General features: G+C 36.0%; 1 long non-coding RNA gene across 2 annotated transcripts; it reads left to right on the top strand.

Annotated features, from left to right (window-relative positions):
* The first annotated feature begins 3,895 nt into the window (after positions 1-3,895).
* LOC107004579 lies at positions 3,896-11,245 on the top strand. 2 transcript variants are annotated; one of them, XR_003575137.1, is made up of 5 exons: positions 3,896-4,118; positions 4,243-4,302; positions 6,445-6,545; positions 7,874-7,931; positions 10,994-11,245. It is a non-coding gene; the product is annotated as an uncharacterized LOC107004579 (long non-coding RNA). The 2 variants fall into 2 exon arrangements; XR_001454756.2 differs by lacking the exon at positions 7,874-7,931 and having other exon boundaries at positions 3,906-4,118.
* The last annotated feature ends 2,483 nt before the right edge of the window (positions 11,246-13,728 follow it).

Here is a 13,728-nt window from a genome sequence, read left to right as displayed (position 1 = left end):
TGAAATATGCATAAACATAAGTTCATTAGGTTTTTAACATGAAAATAACAAATTCATACAATAATAAACACATTTAAAACATTAGAACAGTCTTACAAGAAACCCATACCTTAAAATCAAAGATAGAAGACTTATGAGTTTGAAAACCCTTTTGGAAATCTTTCGGAAATGACTCCTTGAATGGAAGAGGTTTCAAGGGTTGATACCATACCTCAAAGAGAAGGGTACCCACTAATTTGGTGAATATTGACGTCCAAAGCATCCTTTCTTTCCCTCCTTGAGTCTTGGCTTCAATGGTGATTTTGAGAGAGTTTGTCTTTAGAGAGAGACTTTTAATTATAGAGGTGAGGGGTCTTTTAAAGGTCTAGGGTTTAAAACTAATTTAATATAACCTAAAAACACTAAAAATATCCACCTAGGGTCTTAAAGGACTTTGGGTGAATTTACCAAATACCCCAACCAAAGGCTTAAGAGACTTTCAGGCCCTCACACACGAGACCTTCATCAATGACCGTCTGTGCATCAATGGACCGTTGGTAAGGTCTCATGGGTGGATACTTAGATCCAAAATGGAGCCTGGACACCAAGACATTCTAGTACAATCGACTCCCTAGGTCGACGGACCGTTGGTGGAGCAACGGACCGTCCTTAGGGTCGTCGATGGCCACTGCTTTTTGGCAGTTTTCCCCAAGTGTTGGGCCCTTCATCAAGGGACCCTTGTGGGTCCTAGGTGGGTTCATGCCCAGATGTTAAAACTTCTAAATTAAGTCTTCTAGGTCTTAGGAACATCCCATCTTAGTTTCAAGGGAAACAAACACGTAAAACATATCCAAACACAACAAGACACACAAGTACATTCTAAGGCATACCTCCTGAACGTAATTGACGTTCTTGGTCGATTGAACTACAAACTTATCCAAACTTCACACACTGCCTAAGAACATTAAAGTAACTAATTTTATCCTAAATTCAATTCAAGAAACAATTACAAGGCTCTAGTTCACCTTATGTCGTTTTGGGGCTCTACAATATGTTGAGAGATTGTGCGATCAATTTCAAGGTTAGTTGGGATGATCACCTTCAACTTACTGATTTTGCTTACAAAAAAGCTACCATTCCAGCATTCAGATGGACCCTTATGAGGCACTGCATGGGCGTATATGTAGATCTCTTGTTGGTTGGTTTGAAGTAATTGAAGCAACTTTAATAGGACCAGATTCAGTCGTTTATGATATGGAGAAAGTTAACTCACTATAGATAGATTTAAGACATCCCATAGTCATCAGAAATCTTATAAAGACGTAAAAACAAGGGAACTAGAGTTCCAAGTTGTTGATTGGGTTTTCCTAAAAGTGTCACCTATGAAGGGGGTGATGAGATCTGGCAAGAAAGGGAAGCTCATTCCTAGATATGTAGGTCCTTACAATATTTTGAAAAGGGTTGGCAAAGTGCCATATGAATTAGAGTTGTTAGTGAACTAGAAACAAATCTCAGTGTTGAAGAAGTGTGTGGGTGATCCAGCATCGGTAGTGTAATTAAAGAGTGTGTCTTTGAAGGATAGACTTTCTTAGGAGGATGTACCAGTTGAGATTCTTGGCCGTCAGGTGAGAAGGTTGAGAAAAAAAGAAGTCGCTTCAGTCAAGGTTCTGTGGGGAATCAGTCACTAGGGGGAGGTACTCTGGAAGCACAAGTAGCCATGAAAGCCATGTATCCTCACCTCTTTCCTTTCGATTCCACTCTGTCTTGAGATAATAGTTCCTCTTCAGTTTTTCAGCCATTCATGCATGAATTCATTCTTAAAAACATGTTTTCTCAGTTTGTACTTGCATTTTATGCGTATTTGCATGTTCATGGAACTCAATTTAGTCAGAAACTCAGTCCTTAGTGTTTAGTAGTAGGGGTTGCAACTCTCTCCCTCTATCTAAGCTAGTTTAGTCATCATTCGAGAATGAATGGTCCCAAGGGGGAGATAATGTAACACCCCGTATCCAAAATAGACCGTAAAAATGCACTTTCAGAAGTTGGAGGTGCCAGCGACGGAGCTAACTTTAGACCGTCAGTCGACTTATGGTCCGTCAATCGACTCCGTCGATGGGCCATCTGACTCTCAGTTCTACATCACAAATGACGATCGACTAGTACAGACCATCAATCCACTTATAGTCCATCAGTCGACTCCGTCGATTGAACAACTAGCTTCCAGTTCTCCATCGTGAACAACGGTAGACAAATACAGACAGTCAATCGACTCCGTCGATTGATCAGCTTACTTCCAGTTCTCAATTGCGTAAGACAGTCGACCAGTACGGACCGTCGGTCGACTTACAATTCCTCAGTCGAATCTTTTGCTTCTCCTGTTTACTTTCAACTCTCAGTCATAAACGACGGTCGACCAGTTCGGACAAACAGTTGACTTACGGTCCGTCAGTCAACTTTGTCTCACTCGCTAGCTTTTAAGTCATGGGTCTTTTTGTCTTTTCCTTGTTCGTTTGGCCACTAAGCTATGTCGTTTAGACCTTAAATCATGATATTTTAGTCATTTTAAGCGTAGAAACATAACTAAAACTTAGTTAAGTCAAATCATTAATAAAAACATAGAAATTAAAAACAAGAATGGAGAAAAGGGTCAAGAACCCTAGTTCAAGAACGCACCAAGGTTCCATAGAATTCATCACAACGTATGTGGGAACTTGAGGGTTCATTTCACCCATTAAGTCCCTAGTTTTCATTCAGATTCTTGATTCCGATTTCATGATTATACCTAGGATGTCTAGTATTTCAAGAGGATATCATGAATTAGTTAGTTATATGTTCCAGATTAGATTACCATGTTATAACTCAGATTATTGCATGAATTTCAGAATCCTAGCTATGTATTTCTTTAGTTCTTGAATTACACATACTAGGTCAGATATTTAATTTATCCAGTTATAAATGCCTTAGTTAATAATGCCTCATTATCACATTAATTGTTGCATTCTCATTTTGCATGTTTAGTTTTGAGCTATCCAATATTTACAAAAATTCAGTCATAAAAATATTAATCACTTAGTCCATTGGGAGTAGTATAATACCGAGTTGGACAAGGGTTCTGCGTACCCAAATAGTCCTAGAACTACTAGCCAATTAGGTTGTAAGTCCTCTCTGTGGGCATCAATTTAGTGATGAGGGAGGAAGATGAAGCTAATGATGTATCTTTTGAAACTACCTCTACCGTAAGTTACAATGAAGCATGAAAAGACAAAAATATCCTCAAGTGTGACTTAAAAGACATTTAAGCAACCATGTTGAAATAAGATCTTCTTAATATAATATTATAATATCTTTAATATTCCATTTTAATATCTATCATTTATAAGTGATCTTATTTGTCAAATATAATTTTTTAATTTTAGATAATTAAAATTTATTTTTAAAATTCAATATAATATGATTATACTTGTGCATTACACTATAATTATATTGTGGAAAACAAACATGTTAATATAATTAGTAGGTTATGTAATTACTAAGTTTTTAATTACCATTGACACCTTGTTTAGACCATCCACATTAAATATTATTAATCAAGATTCTTTAATTTTTCAAATAATTTAATATATTAGTTTTATAAAATTTAAGTTATTTTTATATAATTTTTTCACATTGAGAATTTAAATTATATTTGAAAATCATCTCAATTTTCAAGTTAAATATTTCATTAAATTAGTTTAGTGTAAATTATGGTTATAATTTTGAGTTTATTATATTTTATTTTGGTAATTAATTTATTGTATTAAAATTTAGTCAATTTGACTAAATTGTAGATTTGTATGGATATATATTCCTTAATTACAAATCTCTTGTCCCACTTCCTCCAACCCTTGAAAAAATGAAAATTGGGCCAGCCCAATTACATAATTCCAAATTGGGCCGACCCAATTCATGTAAAACCCAATAGGCATCGGTGTCTATAATCAATAACTTGAACTCCAACCTTCCCAACGAATATAATCGATAATTCCAATGTTCACAGCGGCTACTATACTCCCACATCGTAACATTCATTAATGGCAGGAATACAACAACGACAACGTTAGACACCAAGAACAGTCTCGTCATCTTCCCCATGTTTCCTCGTATGCTCCCCCTCTATTCCGTCCGATTTGTTGAGGCTTAGAATCAATTGTCAATTTGAATTTCAAATTCCAATTCTTTCATCTGATTCATTCGACCCCATCTTCTCTTATCTTCTTTATAAAGGTTAGCCACGTTCGGGTCTCTTTGGAATTCTCGCAGAATCTACAATAATGCAAAAGAAAGGTAATCTCCTATATTCTCGCTTTCATCTTTTTGAGTCCGTTATTACTGTCCAAAAATCATTTCTTTTAATGTCCCAATTTTGGATTCCCCAAATTAAGAATTAGGGTTAGGGGTTGGATAAAATAGAGAAAAATATAGAAAAGGGCAAGAAAATACTACAGCGTTTAGCAAATATAGTTTTTTTCTTGTTCTTGTTCATTTCTTGTTGGGGTTCAGTTGCATTTTGGTGGTGAAATCTAGTTGTTGCTAGCTCGTCATGTGGTAGATTTATTCATATCAATGCTAGTTTATTCCTATGTTGATTAGTTTATTTTATAAAAAATGTGATATAACTCTTGCTGTTTTTTTTCGCTTCTCCGAATTTGGGCTTAACTAGTAGTTTTGTTTTGCTACATAAACTTAATGTTCCTCTTTCTGTTGTTTCATCTTATGCTTGAGTTTATGTCTACTTCAATGCATAATTTCTCATTTGATTTACTGATCTTCCTCTAAGGGTTATTGATATGTTGCTAGTTGTTATTGTCCCAATTTGGGATTCCCCTATTCAGAGATAGGGATTGGATAAATAGGTAAAAAGATAGGAAAGGGATACAAAATACAACTTAACCGACCTTAGTATATCAAATACACTAAATGAGGTTCTTTCTTTTTCTTATTTGTTGCTTGTTGGGGTTCATTAGAATTTTGAATCGCGTTTCTGTGGTGAAAGCTCGTTCTTTGCTTTCTCGTTTGTTTTGCTGCCCATCATAACATAAACACCTTTTCTTAGTTTTGCTCTATCAGGTCCTAAGTTATTCTTTGTTTTTCGTTTAGGCGTTTGTGATTATGTTTGAATCGTCATGTGTAAGGTTTATTCATATCAATGGTAGTTTTTTTCTCTGTTCTACTGATTATTATTTTATTTTTATAAAAATGTGATATAGCTCTTATGTTTTTTCTCTCTTATCCAAATTTGGGGATTCACTAGTAGTTTTGTTTTGTTATACAAACTTTATTTTCCTCTTTTCGTTGGTTGAAATCATGTTCTAGAGTTTACGTCTACTTGAATGGTTAGTTTCTCATTCGATTTACTAATCTTCCTCTAAGGGTTATTTATATGTATTTAGTTGTTCTTTTCTCAATTTTGGATTCCACAAATTTAGAGTTAGGGGTTGGATAAAATTGGGAAAAACATCGAGAAGGGCTAGAAAATACAGCTTACACTCAGAGTGATAACTGACCTTTGTCTAGTATATACACTAAAAGAGATTCTTTCTTTTTCTTGTTCCTTGCTTGTTGGGGTTTATCGGAATTCTGAGTCGCATTTCGGTGGTGAAAGTTTTTTTTCCGGTTTGCTCCCCATCATAACATAAACACCTTTTCTTAGTTTTGCTCTGTTTAGGTCCTAAGTTATTCTATGTTTCCATTCAGACGCTTTTGGTTATGTTTGAGTCGTCATGGGTTAGGTTTATTCATATCAATGGTGTTTTTTTCGAAATAGACCATAAGAGCTAGACATGGAATCACGGTACTACCATTACCAGATGAGGGATCCCTACTTGCCTAAGGAAGGGTAATATTCTTTAGCCTTTACATGGTTCTAAAATAGCTACACCTACGTGGCGCATAGTTTAGGGATAAGGAGATTTCTACTAGGTACTCATTCTCTACTAACGAGGAGCACCCATCTAAAGAGGTACATTGGATACAACATCTCTACTCACGAAGTGTACCCACCTCTTCTTCAAATCCTCTCGGTGCTAATCATAACTCCCCCACGGAGTCTTAAACATCCGTTGAACATAGGTTAAGAGATAAATGTTGAACACTATGTGTGGAGAATTATTGAATAATGGTTTGTGATCGCTTTTGTCACCTAGTACTTGCCCGGCTGGTCTTGTCACCCAACTTTCTTTCATATATTACTATTAAAAAAGTTCTAATCTCTTTCTAGTATTTCTACTATTGAGCTTCTTTCATCTTTTATTGCGTCTGTGTGTGTGCACATCTTATAATACTGTTGTTTTCCTTCACACTTAATGTTTACTGCGAACTTTGGCATATTCCCGCTTTTTGTTCAATTCCAACTTCTTTCATTTTTATTGACCCTTCAATTAGGAATGTTCCTCATGTTCATCATACTATACTACGCCTTCTTTTCAGGAATGTTCCTCACATTCATATACATGCAAAAATGGAAAACAAAGACCGGTGGCATGGTGCCGAAATCTAAACTTTATTGACCTTAAATTAGGATGAATAAGGTATTTTAGACTGCCTTCTCTTGTTTAGTTATTAGGGTATATTTTTCTAAGATTGTCTTAAATCCAAGTAGAAAATTTTGACTATTATAACTCTGTACACATGATCCTTTTTCTAAGTAAGTGTTCTTCTGCAATATTATATTGAACAAAGTATGAAACAGACAGGTGGAGGATTTGTTCTTTGTGCATAGAGGGTACATTGGGCAATTTGTCTTTACCGGATCATCTAATGTTCTTCTGATTCTACTATTTTGAGTCTTAGTTATTTGTCTTATATTGCCTGTCTTGTTTCTGTACTTTGTTATTGGAGGTGGGCGAGGGTGGTGGATTATGTCTCTGGAATAAGAGAATATTTTTGTACTGTAAGAATGTATCTTCAAGTTATTTTTTGCATGTAGTTCTTCTTTCTATTTTACTTGTTCCAATCCAAACCTCAATGGATGTCAGCATGTACCATAATTTAAGAATTTATCCTTTTCTCTCATTTTTACGAGCATCGATTTGATCCAAGATGAGTACACAACCTCCCACCCATTGAGATTACATCTTCCATGATCTATTAAAATTATACCTCATTCTGTAGGGTGGATATTGATAATTACAAGTATGAGATGACTTAGAAATTGAAAGTTATATTTAAGAATGCATGGTAACATAGGATTATATTATTTTTGTTTTAGAAGGTACATAGTATATTATGCCTTACTTTAAGGAATGTTCCTCACATTCATATACATGAAAAAAGGAAAAAAGGTCAGCGACATGGTGTGAAATCCAGATTGTCATTGAAAGGAACTGGACAATATACCGAATATACCGAGTATGTAGTTTTGGAATAGTTGTGACTGAAGTTTTCATACGTTCCACCACATTAATGTGTTGAAAGCAAACTTAGTCAAATAATTCACCTTCTATATTTCTGAAAACTGATCTTTTGTTTCTGTGTTTACAGTCCAAACTCGATGCATTATATGCGACAAATAGTTGTCATCACGCCCTATGCCTAATTCCTTTTCCAATTATTATTAGATTTCCTCATAGATCTCCCATTCACCCCTTTCCCTTCACTCTTCTTCTTTGTTTTAATTAATTTCATTGTGCAAGCTACAGGCAGACCCACATTTTTGGGTTCATAAAATATGTGCTGCATTATTCAATTTCACTCTACTTTTTGAAATGATTGCATTCATCTGTGTAAGATTCCTTGATGAAATAAAATTAGTTGGAACTATCATTTGTTTACCATTTAAAATAGTTCATCTATTGATTGCATTCTATTCAAAAAACTGCTAGATGACAGTTTCTTATAGTGGTTTTTTACTGATCAGTGCTCACCAACTCAATGCCGTTGGAAAAAATATAACGTTGTCTAAGGTGACATGAAATGTATGATCTCTTTCCCTTTGTTCATCTATATGCCGATTCTGCTCTAATTATGCAAGGCAAGAAAACTAGATTTTTGAATTAAATAATTTTACAAGTTAGTGGAATATTGTTCTTCCTTAATAGAGTTTAATTACTATACTTTGTTTCTAAAATAGGATAATGGCAGAGGAATTCCACATGGTGATATCCCGAATATGTTTATAGAGGTGTGATGTGCTTGTCATTTCTTATTTTACTAAGGGAAAAATGTAACACCTCTAAAATGAATTAGGTGAAGCTAGAGCCTAACACGTGTGCCATCTGGTTAAGAAGTCTTAACATGGTCTATAATAGTGTTTTGAGGCAGTGCCTAAAGTTTGAAAGTGTTTTGATGTCAAATGTTCAAGAACATCCAAGTCGTTTTAATGTCCTTGAAACGTGCTTGTTTGTTTTAGTGTGCCTTTCCATGTTTTACGTGTTCATTTTGGTTAAAATTTATATGAGAGTTTCCTACTATGTATACGAGGGTATTTGAGTTGGAAACGTCCGGCAACGAATTCCTAAGGACCAACCTACGGGTCCTTTAGGAGGACCAAACCTTGGGCTCAAGACTACCAAAACAATCCTCATCTATTGAGGTATCAACGCCCCTTTTACCAATTGACACCTCGTCGATTGAAGTGTAGCCCCATACATGGTGGAAAGATATTAAGCTCCCATTTGATGAGCCTCTAACCCAAACCATGGACCAGATTGACTGTCCATTTGTGTGTCTACAAGGCGTGGATGGTGTCTGTCGATTAACACATGCAGATTTTCTTCATATGTCTCGTCCGAGGAGAGGGGTTTCTTGTGGATTTCACCTAGTGTTCTAAAAATTTTTTGGACGGTTACTTAGGGTCATTTTGGATATTGTAAGTAGTTTTATATTTCTAGAACCCCTAGTTTTATAATTAGGGTCACATGAATTCTCTTATTTTGTCATCTAGCCATGGGTTCTTGCATAAAACATTTTGAATCTTTGTTTTATGATTGAATTGATGTTAATTTGATTTTTTTAGATAAAAAACTCCATGAACTTAAGAAAATCATGATTTCCTTATCTTGACTAGATTATGGTTATTTGATCATGTCTCTAATAGTATTATATTCTTGTGTAGTTTACTTTGGGCTATTGAATTATGTAAGACGCATGTTAGAATTGTGTGTAGGCTGTCCTATATTGATGAAGTTCATATTGTATTATCTCGGATTATTGTATATTGTGATTGTTATGCTGAATTGGTGATTATGGCTATTGGTAAGAACCTTTGAGGATTTAATTGGTTGAATTGGCTATCGATTGAAGTTATTGTTGATGGAATGGTGCTATGTTGACCTAAACTTTTCTATATTGTGTAGCATAGATATTTTAATTGTGATGTTTGGTATGGTCAACTTATGGTGGTGGTACTTATGTGATACTTTTGTGAAGAATGTGGCCTCGTCGGCATTACTTTATGAATTGTGAATAATGTGGCCTCATTGGTATTACTATGTCAATTATGGTATTATCATGTAATAACTTGTATATATGATCATTTTGAAGGTCTATATGACTTATGCGTATATGTAAAGTCAATATATGTGTTCTTTTAGTTGATGATATGTTCTGTATTAGAATATGGTGATGCCTTAATGTGTGTTAATTGATATTGGAGTATGAATCTTCTAAGCTAACTATACGGGTCTTATGATGAGACATGATGATGATTCTATAGGAATGAGTAGGGTGATTTGTAGTATACTAGTTTACTCTATGTGTTACTTGAATGTGATTGTATCTTCTGATAAGGTGAAGTATGTGTCTCATGTTTTCGTAGACCTATGTCCCTCTACTTGATATATGAAAAATGTGAATATGACTCTTGACATAGTAGGCTAAAGCTCCTTTGCAATGAATGTGTATATATGATTGAAATATGAGGTTAAGATATCCTTGAAGCTTAAAGGCGTAATGATATATTTCTTGTGTAAATGATGGACTTACGGGTTGGTTGGCTGGAACAACATAAAACCATCCTTAAGAAAGTCATGAAGCTATCTATTCAACAATTGTGTGGCAGCCCTAATGGACCCCCTTTGGTAAGGTGAATTGTGATTTGGTTGTGACTTCTATATGGTACCTCTTCATATGCCCTTAGATTGACATATTCTATGAGAACAAAGGCTAGCTCCGAGTGAGTATGCTGGGGAATGACTCTACTTAATTTTAGACTAGAGCACAAAGAAACCCTTGATATTCCTTAACCATGTGCCTACATGGGATGTGACCTATTTCTACCCTTGGCAAGTGGAATACCCTCCATCGAAGTATGGTAGAGTCCGAACTCCATGCCCAGCTATCATGGTCTTTATCGTTTATTGCCTATTCTCATCATGTGGGATACATTCTAGTGTTGGATAAGTGCTACAACATATAGGTAGTGGAATGGGTCATTATATAGACATTGCACGAGTAGGCTTTTAAGATGCTAGTGTGTAGGTTCCCTAGGTCTTTTCCAAGACCATTATGTGAAGTCCTTAAGTGTTGACTGTCTCTTAAATTGTTTAATGAATATAGTGACTTAACTAAATTGCATGCAAATGAAAAGTTACTTATGTATAGTAAGGATTGCTTAGATAGTCTTGGAGAGAGTGCATAAGTTGTCTCTTCATGTCTTACTTAGGCGAGTCTTCAAATGATTCTAGGTAGGGGCTGTAGTTGATGAAATGGGAATAATCTTATCTTAGGTAGTCATAAGGATCACTTAGATGTGTGTGCAGGGGTTGTATGGGCGGTCGATTCATACCACGCTCAAGTGAACCTTAGAATAACCTTTGGTAGGATTTATGTGTTTTGAAGTGACCTTGATGCCATATTGTTGAATGTGACTTATATATGCTTATGTTGACTTTTAAGTGACTGTTATACTTATCTTATGAAGTTTTCCTCAAAAACCATGTTTTATACAAATGTCCTATTAGCATGATTTTAATTGCATGTCACCATACTTAATGCATTCTAATGTACTAATTTCATATATTTTATCTTATCTCTGAAGTGAAGCTTGGACATTAGTATTCATTCAAGCAAAGTTGGAGTACATCCTCAATAGATTCGAGGACATCATTATGTTTAGCATTCTTTGCTAAAAGTCATTCTATTTTGTTAATGTATGGGCCGTGACCCAAGATATTCGTGTCTCTAATATGGAGACTTTGAGACTTAAGTCTTTTCTAAGATATTCTATGGAAGATATTTTGATGTATTATTTGATTGGGTGAAAAGTTTTAATTCCACATTACTTTTCATACATGTATGCAATGAATGATGTCAAAGGGATTGTACAAGACCTCCGAGAGGTCAATTGATTTTTGCCACAATTTGAGAATACCATTTCTTTAGGGTATAATCTTAGGTTGTGACAAACTTGGTATTATAGTATAAGGTTTTGGGAGTAGTCTTTAGGAATCTGAAATCTCATTTAAGCCACATCTAGTAGAGTCTTGTTCATCGGTGTATGTCGCGACACATCTATGAGCGAGAGACTATAGGATGATAGAGTTTCACTTTCTTCATCACTCTTGTTCTATGCATATATAGTTTATTTTATAAGTGTCTATTACTAATCTATTCTCTTGTGATTATAAGGTAAGACTACAAAAAGAATGACCGCAAGAAGGTTTGAAAAGGAAGGAGTGCATGAGGGAATTCCCCAAGGTGGATTAAGTCTACAAGGTTTTCATGTCCCTCAAGGTGTCCAAGTTCCTCCACAAGGTGATAAATTCCCTATTAAAGGTAAGGGTAATGACGTTTGGGTGGGTCACCCAGACATTAGTAATGGGGAAATTAGAGAGGAGCTACTTGCTTTAGCCCGAGCCATGACAAATCATATTATTAGGGGTATTGAGATAAGGGTGAATGTTATAAAGAATATTATGACCTCTATGTTGAGGGACTTTGTGAGGATGAATCCTCCTACCTTTCTTGTCTCTAAGGTGGAAGAAGATCCCCAATAGTTTCTTGATGGTGTGCACAAGGTGTTGAGTGCTATGGGGGTGACTTCTAGGGAGAATGTGGAGTTGTCTTCATACCAATTGATGGAACTTTCTCGAGTTTGGTACATCCAACGGAAAGACAATATGTCGGTTGAGTTGGCTCCTATAGAGTGGGAAGAGTTAAAGAGACTTTCTTAGGAAAGTACTTTCTCCCTGAGAGGAGGGAGGTGACGGTTCAGGAGTTTATTAACCTTACAAGAGAACATGACTTTTAAAGAGTTCTCTTTGAAGTTCAACTTGTTTTATAGGTATGCTCCATCCTTGGTGTCAAACCCTAGGGATGATATCAGTAGGATTGTGATCGGTGTTGCCGATATTGTGAAAGAAGAGTGTCGCACGATCATGATCCATTGTGACATAAACTTGTCTAGACTTATGGTATATGCACAATCCGTTAAGGAGTCTAAACTTAGTAGGATTCCAAGGAACCTGAAGAGGGGTAGATCCTATGAGCAAAAACGACCCAGGTTTAAGAAGAGGGCTCCAAACCAAGATGTACCTAGTGCTCCTTAGGTCAGGGTTGAAGGTGGTAGTAGTTCTGAAGGTGTTAATCCTACTTGTGCTAGGTGTTGGAAGAAACACTTTAAGAAATGTTTAGCTTGTACCGGTAGTCGCTTGGGTTGTAGTAAGGATGGTCATAAGGTGAAGGATTTCCCTACTATTGCAGCTAAAGGAAGAGAAGCCAAGAAAGCTCCTCCATGTGCTCCGGAAGGTGATGCACCAAAAAGGATATCACTTCTATGCTCTCCAATCAAGGGGAGCAAATTAAGGTGATGATGCCAGTATGTTGTAGTTTTTCTCTCTTGCATGGTAATGAGTTCCTTCTAAGTGGGGGAGCATGATGAATTGTGGAGTTGTGATTTTGTAACTGCCCGTCTTACGCATATACTTGTTCTATTCTTGTGAAACTGGTTGAATTATAGAATAGGTGAGGGACCATGTTCCTTATATGATTAGTGTTGGTTTAAACTATCTGGAAAGTGATATATCATGCATGTTTCAGCGTGTTTACACTAAGTTGACTCCGCTGGATGTATTTAAACTAGAGATAGTAAGGTGGTAATTAAGCTTAAATTGAAAGTTAAGTTCTAATTTGAAGCAAAAGGATGTAATATTCATAAAATGGAATAAAATAATTGAGCTTTTTGTTTGGCTTTATTAAGCTAGTAGCTCCATCACCTACTTGAGCTATATGGATATTGTTAAAGGCCCAAGCTTGATGGACCAGATTTAAGATTATAGATAAAAATGAAAGAAAGCTCAGCGGCCAAATCTGCCAAGGCCCAATATAGATAAAGCCCAATTGACAGCAAGTAGGTGCATCACCTAGTTTGACCTTTTGAGATGCTTGATCTGCACAAACAGTTGCATCACCTCGTAGACCAATTAGTGGCTGAAAATGGACCCCCCAAAAAAGAAGGTTCTAGAGGATATTTTTGTAGTCAATAAAGCTCAATATATATCGAATATGTCACGACCCAACCCGATGGGCCGTGACTAGTGCCCGTTTTGGACACCCACATACAAACCTGCTAAGTATAACCAACTGAAACTAAGACAATATGAAATTTAATCAAATCAATCCAACCCCAACGTCATATATATATAAAGAGGACCTGTCTCATAAGGAGTCATAACCATTCAACCGTAACAACATATGCGAGCCGACAAGGCCGCCACTATCCAAAGCATAATAACATACGTAAGCCGACAAGGCTGCCACTACACAATACACAAT

The sequence above is a fragment of the Solanum pennellii genome, chromosome 11, assembly GCF_001406875.1.
Source record: "Solanum pennellii chromosome 11, SPENNV200".
Lineage (NCBI taxonomy): Eukaryota > Viridiplantae > Streptophyta > Magnoliopsida > Solanales > Solanaceae > Solanum > Solanum pennellii.
This window is presented reverse-complemented; position numbering and strand designations above follow the sequence as displayed.